The 7,786-nt window shown below is 49.7% G+C and overlaps 1 long non-coding RNA gene across 1 annotated transcript; it reads left to right on the forward strand.

The window, feature by feature from the left end:
* The first annotated feature begins 1,506 nt into the window (after positions 1-1,506).
* LOC118159423 lies at positions 1,507-7,570 on the forward strand. Its single transcript, XR_004747114.1, has 3 exons — positions 1,507-1,522; positions 7,087-7,093; positions 7,438-7,570. It is a non-coding gene; the product is annotated as an uncharacterized LOC118159423 (long non-coding RNA).
* The last annotated feature ends 216 nt before the right edge of the window (positions 7,571-7,786 follow it).

Below are 7,786 nucleotides of genomic sequence, written 5' to 3' on the forward strand. Positions count from 1 at the left end.
TGAGTTGGCATATGATGATGGTGCGCTCTGTACAAACTTCTGCCACATGGATCATGTGTACTCGACTTCATCTGGATCTTTGGATAGTTTTTTGTTGTCTAAGTTTCTACTAATCACCTTCAGCATGGCTAATTCCCTCAGGTACTGGACACCCCTCTGCATGTTGGTCCACTTTCCTGGTTGACATACTAGATCTTTCTGGAAGGGATACCTTTCTTTCAAGAATGAAAGATTTAAGTTCCTTGTGTCCTTTTCCAATGGCTTTGTCAATCACCCCTTCCCTAGACTTCCTTGTCCTCTAATTCCAGATTATTGGCCCCTTTCTCTGAGAACTGGAGCAGCCAGGTGTCAATGTGCTCACTGAGATGATGGCTGAAATCTTTTCCCATACCTTGTAGCTTACCCTGGGAAAGGGATCGCTTGGTTTCTGATGTTTATGTGATCTCTTCTTCCTTGTCCTCCTGCTTCCATGATGGCCCAACTTTGAAGAAATCTGCCTCATCTTCTTCCTCCTTTCTTGTCTGGGTAGGAGTTTCTTTCCTTTCTAAAGGAAAACTGACTTTCACACTCATTGTTTTCTCTTGCATAAAGAGGCAACCGATACTGACACAGGTTGCTTCTCTGGCCCAGCCATGGGCCCCATCATAGGAACAGGAGTGGCTGCAGGGCCCAACACAGGAGTTGCTCTGGCTGTACGGCCTTTCAGAGGAGTTGGAGTGGCTGCAGGGCCTATTGCAGGTTTTGGAGTGGCTATAGGGTTTATCACAGGGGTTGGTTTAAATTTAGGGCCATCACAGGAGCTGGAGCACCTGCAGGGCCTGTTGCAGGGTTTGGAGTGACTGCTGGGCCCTTCGCAAGGGTTGGACTGGCTGATGGACCTGTCACAGGGGCTGGGGTGTGCCTGCAGGAAAAGTCACGGGTTGGAGAGGTGTTGACTGTGGCTTGTTAAGCATAGGTCAAGGCCCAGCACGTTGCAGTGATTTGTGTCTCTGGAAATGCCAGGGTGATAACACCACTTTTTCAGTAATTTCATTTTTTTTTTTTTTTTTTTGTATTATTTATTTATTTTCATTTATTTATTCTGCACTTGCTCTCTCTGGGGTGAAGTTCTTTGGAACTTCAGTTCAGGCACCTAGAGCAGTGGAGGTGCCCACTGCTCTAGGTGCCTGCCCAGATCCTCCCACACTCCCTGCCAGTCCTAACTTCCTAACTCTCCTGACTCCAGACAGATCTCTGGATGGTGTTCTTAAGTGTTTTTTTTTGACATTAGACAAAAGCTGAAACACATTCAGGAGGCATAACAATGGGAACATGCTGGTTTGACCATCCCAAGGATATTCAAAGATTTGAAAGCTATTGTAACTAGCCCGGAGGAGAAGGGGGAGGTGAAGGAGAAAGGCAGAGTGAGCCAGTGGGGAAAAGCGTCTTCCCCTTGTCTCCCCCATGGCTTGGTTTCCTGAGGAGGAAAGGTCAAGAGTGTAATTCTTAATAGTTTCTGCAAGATGGTTCCCAAGGCATGGAGGTAATGGCAATGCTGAGTACAAGGACCAGATTAGTTTCATGACCAGGAATTTTATCATATCATAAGCCAGTGTTACACAGTACATCAAAAGAATAAACTTAAACCAGCCATCAGAAAAGATTAACAGCATGGCAGGGGAGACATATAGTAAGTAATGTTCTTTACAACACAATTCTGAAATCAAGCACAACAGACCTGAGATAAATAAATAAATAAAAAATCAACTTTGTGATCAGCAACTATTAAAATCAGCTAATGCTTATAATAGCTTTCTTTTAACATGCTGTGGTCAGATCTGTCATTGGCTCAAACTTTGTGCTCCATGTTGGGCACCAAAAAGAGTGTGGTTTAACCCGTCAGGCAGATCAGCACCACACAGCCATTCACTCACACACACACCCTGCTACACCCCCAGTGGATGCAGGAGAGAATGAGGAGGGGAAAAAAAATAAAAATAAAAATCATGGGTTGAAATAAAGACAGTTTAATAGGACAGAAAGGGAAGACAAATAATATGAACAATGATGATGATGATCATGATGATGACTGCCTGTCCCGAAGCAGTGGTACACCCTCCCCTGGCCAGCCACCCATATTGATTATTCAGCATGACATTGTGCAGTATGGAACATCCCTTTGGCCACCTGGGGTCAGCTGCCCTGGTTCTGTCCCCCCCCAGCTTCTCAGGCACTCCCAGCCCTCCACTGCCAGGCAACAACTAAACCATCAGTGTGTAATCAGCATTCTTCTCATGCTAAATCCCAAACACAGCATCATTCCACCTACTAGGAGGAAAATTAACTCAATACTAGCCAACATCAGGACACCCATAGACTAAGGGCATGATATCTCTGTGTGTATCTCCAAAGAGAAAAGGTGGTGGTGATGAATTGGAAAGTACTGAAGCTGAGCATGATGCAGATGGTATGGAATATGGGGTGGATATTGTCCTCTTTTTGGCTAGGATAGATTAAATTTTCTTCCTACTAGCTGGTATGGTGCTGTGTTTTGTATATAGGATGCAGTTCCAGACAAAATAACAGCATGCATAAGAAGGAAGAACAGAAAGAGTGGAATTGGGCAGCCTTCCAACCCCTACCCTTCTCTGAGTCTGTGCTGCAATTCCATTCAACTACTTACTCCTGTATTGGCCAAACTGTCTTGCAATTCCTGTTGCTGTTATCTTGTGAGAGACAGCATAATCAGGGTCAGCCACCCGTATGCAGACATTAACACCTGACAGAATGCAGCATCAGTCCAGGGGAACCTTGAGAAACCACACGATTTTGCCTACAGAAACCTGTTGACATTTGCAAGGTGAAGAGTCCTCGTCCTGCAGCAAAGGAACAAAATCCCCACACATCAGGGCAGAGTTAGCAGTGCCCAGGAGGAGTGCCTGGGCACCACGACGGATGCCATATGAGCAGTGGTGCCTGCTCACCAGGAACCAGGCCAGCTTCCTACAGAACTGCCTTACAAGGGACATGGCCACCAAGAAAATCTGAGTTATCAGACTCAGCTCAGTTCCGGTGTGGCACCACACGGTCAAGGGTTTACAGCCAGCAGGAAAAAAGTTGCAGGTCTGGGAGTCCCTAGGACAGTCTGGTATAGAGAGGAGCAAGGACTTTGGCAAGGCTGAAAGTCCCAACAAGAGCATGATCTTTGCATCCATGGCTCTGGCTGTTGTTCCTGCCACTGACACCCATGGGAGACAGCCTATCATTAAAGCACCAGGGCCTCACTGCTTCCTTACCCCTCCCTACCCATGAACCAGGCAGAGGTCTTACCATTCTCCTGCACTTGGCAATGCACATCCCCATCTCCTACTGCCCCAGGAAGAGCCCTGAGCAAGGTGTGAAGGGAAAGGATCTCCCTTCCCAGTGTCCAGGGGTCAAGGCCTGGCCCTTGTGCTTGGTAAAACACATGCAGTTTGTCTTCACATCAGTGTCACCTTAACATTGCTTTTGTCTACTTGTCCTCACTGCCTCCAATGCTCCAATGGAGCTCCAAGGGAGGCGTTCTCTGTGCTGGCCCTCAGGGGGACACTCCAGGAAACTTGCCTCTGACTTGGACTTCTTGAGAGATGTCTTCAATTTGCTCTCAGTGCCTGAGGTTTGTGGGCTCATCACCAAAGCCACCAGAGGGGTGATTACAATCCTTGGGCTGGGCCTCTGCTGCTGAGGTGGGCCAGGCTCCTGGGACAGAGAGAGCTCCTGGCAAGAGGGCCGTGGTGCAGAGAGACTGCTCTGCCCAGGAGCAGCTCCTCTGCACAGCGCAGCAGGGCTGAGGGCTCTGAGCGCAGGCACCCAAGCAGAAAGGGATTCCAAGCAGCCTGGAGGGTGCACGCAGAGGAGAGCCCAGTGTGGGAGAAACCTTCACAGCTCTGCACACGGTAAGTCTCTGGCTGCAGGAAAGTGCAGGGAAGGTTCCTGGAAGGAGCTCCTGGATCCGGGACATCTCTGCCTGGCCAGGAGCTCCCAGGATGTCTCTTGTGGCTTGTGCAGTGTGGAGGAGAAGGTGCTGCAGGGCACCTGCAGGGGTGGCCAGGACTGTGGTGCAGAGCAGGGTCCCTGCTGTGCCCCAGGGGCTGTGTGCTGGGGCAGGTCCTCTGCTGCCTACCAGGCTCAGCACTGCCTGGGGAGCCCAGGGGCTTGGACAGAGGAAGACAAGGCAGGGGCTGCCTGCAAAGAGAAGGCACATTCTGAAGTCTTTGCCTACATTTTCCTGCTCTGATTCTGGGGCAGGCTCTGTGTTAATGGTGTGGTTGGATTTGCACAGGTGATGGAGCTTCCTATTGCACTGAACTGAGACATGAACAGGTTAGTGATGAACTTGAGAATATCCCTTCCCTTCTCCCTGCTTACAGACTACACCAAGGTTTTTCTGAGCTGTTCTTCAGGACCTGCAGACAGGGAGATGTCCCCAGAGCTGTCCCCATCCCTGGGAGCTGTCTGCAGGGTAGAGCTGGGCACACAGCGAGGGGGATGGGGTCTGTGAGCCTGGATGGGAGGAGGCGTGGGGATAGAGAAAGAGCTGCTGGCAGGGACAGCTGGAGGCAGCAGGGACATGGGCAGGCAGTGAAAGGGAGCTGCTCCCTCCCTGCCATGCCCTGCAGTGCAGGCGCCTTCCTTGAAATAGCCCCTGGTCTCCTCTCTTCCCTCGCACAGCTTCTGTAATGGCAAGGAGCATATTGGAGGCTCCCTGTGCTCTGTCATCAAGTCCACATTGTCCAGGGCAGGAGCTGCCTCCTGTGCAGTCAGAGCTCTGGCAGAGGATAACTGAAGGTCTTGACAACATCCAAGTTCCCTTGATCTGCCCTTGTGAATCAGCATCCTTGTCATGTACTTGCCATTGAATTCTGCACAGCTGTGCTAAAAGGGATGCTTTCCCATCTGCACTTGGAGCTGGTGCCCTTTTCTCCCAGCACAACATGGGTGATTTTTCAGCATAACCTCTGAGTGCAGCCATCCCCCAGCTGAATGCTGCAAGCAGCCAGCAGCTGGGCACCAGGTGGTGGACAGAGCAGCCCTCCTGGATGAGACCTCTGGCTGAGGTTTGCCCCCACAACAACAACATTTGCCACTGCTCTGGAGCACAGGTGGCCCATCAGGGGGCTGATGGGCAGAGGTGGCTGCTGTGTACAGGACACTCAGCCAGCACAAAGCAGGGCCTGAGCTAGGGAAAGAGACAATGGTCCCCCTGAAAAGAAAGGCAATGTGAAGGTTTCAATGAGGAATGAAATGAGTATTGCTCACAGGAATTTTCCCTAACAGTCAATTTATTTTTTTCTACTTTGTCAGTCTCCTTGATGAAGCAGGAAATGCCCAACAGCAGCTGTGTGAGCAAGTTCCTCCTGCTGGCATTCGCAGACACATGGGAGCTGCAGCTCCTGCACTTTGGGCTCTTCCTAGGCATCTACCTGGCTGCCCTCCTGGGCAACGGCCTCATCCTCACTACTATAGCCTACAGCCACCACCTCCACACCCCCATGTACTTCTTCCTCCTCAGCCTTGCCCTCCTTGACCTGGGTTGCATCTCCACCACTCTGCCCAAAGCCATGGCCAATTGCCTTTGGGACACCAGAGATATCTCCTATGAAGGATGTGCTGCACAGGTTTCTTTTTTGTTTTCTTGATTGGAGCAGAGTATTGCCTTCTCACTGTCATGGCCTATGACCGCTACATTGCCATCTGTAAGCCCCTGCGCTACAGGAGCCTCCTGGGCAGCAGAGCTTGTGCCCAGATGGCAGCACCTGCCTGGGGCAGTGGCTTTCTCCATGCTGTCCTGCACACGGCCAATACATTTTCCCTGCCCCTCTGCCAAGGCAATGCTGTGGACCAGTTCTTCTGTGAAATTCCCCACATCCTCAAGCTCTCCTGCTCAGATGCCTACCTCAGGGAAGTTGGGGTTCTTATAGTTAGTCTCTGTTTAGCATTTGCATATTTTGTTTTCATTGTGGTGTCCTATGTGCAGATCTTCAGGGCAGTGCTGAGGATGCCCTCTGAGCACGGCCAGCACAAAGCCTTTTCCATGTGCCTCCCTCACCTGGCCATTTTCTCTCTGACTCTCAGTACTGCCATGGTTGCCTACCTGAAACCCCCATCCAACTTTTCCTCATCCTTGGACCTGGTGGTGTCTTTTCTGTACTCGGTGGTGCCTCCAGCAGTGAACCGTCATCTACAGCATGAGGAACCAGGAGCTCAAGGATGCCTTGTGGAAACTGGATACATGCTTCTTCACCATCGATAATGAGCTTATAATACTAATGGGATAAACAGGTTATTTTAAAAAATATATTTTAATACAATAGCTTGATATTCCTTTATTTTTATTGTTATTATTATTATTTCCTTGAACTCATGATTTTGATTTAATTCTATTTGTGGTATCCTGTCTATTAATTGTTTTATTTTTTATTTACTTTCACCCAGTCATCTTATATTCTTATAGAACAAGGATTCCTGCGTGGATAAAACAATAAAGAAGCCATGAGAACTTCACTAGTCTCAGCTGCCATCTTCTCCCATCTTCTCTGGAGCTGGGGGAGCAGTTCCAGCAAACAGGAGCGGCTCAGGGCCAAGAGTCCAGATGCCACATGAAGGAGCTTCCCCGGTGGCCAGATAGCAGCACAGAGCCCACTCTTTGCCCAGAATGCGTCACACGGTGCAAGCTCCCATGGCTGACAAGGTGGACAGTCTGAATAACATGGTCTCTGAACGGCCACCTTTGCTCTAACAGCAATATGTCTGAGTTACAGGACCTTCTTCAAGTGGTCTCACAAACAGCCCCTCTCCTTTTTTGTTCCCTCCAAGGTGAATTACATATGACCCCATGTTCTGGTTTCAGCTAGGGTAGCCTTAAACGCTCCTAGGGATATAATAAGGGATGTGATACACCTGCTCAATACCATGCCTCTTGGGCCAGGAGGTGACAAGATTGTTTCGGAAATGACTCTCATCGTCAGACTCAATTCTCTCTGGTGTACCATGACACCATAACAATTACCTTTCCAGGCCCAAGATGATGTTTCAGGCCATGGCATGGTTTATGGGGTATGTTTCCAGCCACCCAGTAGTTGCTTCTACCATGGTGACTATGTACTGTTTGCTTTGGCGGGTTTGTGGGAGTGGTCCAATGTAGTCAATTTGCCAGGCCTCACCATCTTGAAACCCTAGCCACCTCCCCCTATTCCAGGGAGATTTTTCCCTCATGGCTCTCTTGATCGCAGTACACGTTTCACACTCATGGGTAACCTGTATGATGGCCTCAATGGTCAGGTCAACCCTTCAATCATGAGACCCTCTGTATGTGGCACCCCTCCCCAGATGTTCTGATATTTCATGGGCCAATTGAGCTACAAAAAGATCCCCCTAACGTCCCCAGTCCAACTCCACCTGAGCCACCAATTTTTGAAGCTCGATCCACCTCTTTGTTGTTCTGATGTTCTTCAGTAGAGCGACTCTTGGGCATGTGGGCATCGACATGACGGACCTTTACAGCCAGGTTTTCTACCCGGGCAGCAATATATTGCCACAGGGTAGCAGCCCAGATAGGTTTACCTCTGTGCTGTAGTTGCTCTGTTTCCATTGCTGCAACCACCCCCACAGGGCATTTGCCACCATCCATGAGTTGGTGTAGATACAGAGAACTGCCCGTTTTTCTTTTTCGGCAGTCTAGGGCCAGTTGTATGGCTTTCGCTTCTGCACAGTGACTCGACTTGCCTTCCCCTTCCATGGCCTCCACAACTTGTCATGTGGGACTCCA

This window comes from Oxyura jamaicensis, unplaced genomic scaffold (assembly GCF_011077185.1).
Source record: "Oxyura jamaicensis isolate SHBP4307 breed ruddy duck unplaced genomic scaffold, BPBGC_Ojam_1.0 oxyUn_random_OJ70295, whole genome shotgun sequence".
Classification (NCBI taxonomy): domain Eukaryota; kingdom Metazoa; phylum Chordata; class Aves; order Anseriformes; family Anatidae; genus Oxyura; species Oxyura jamaicensis.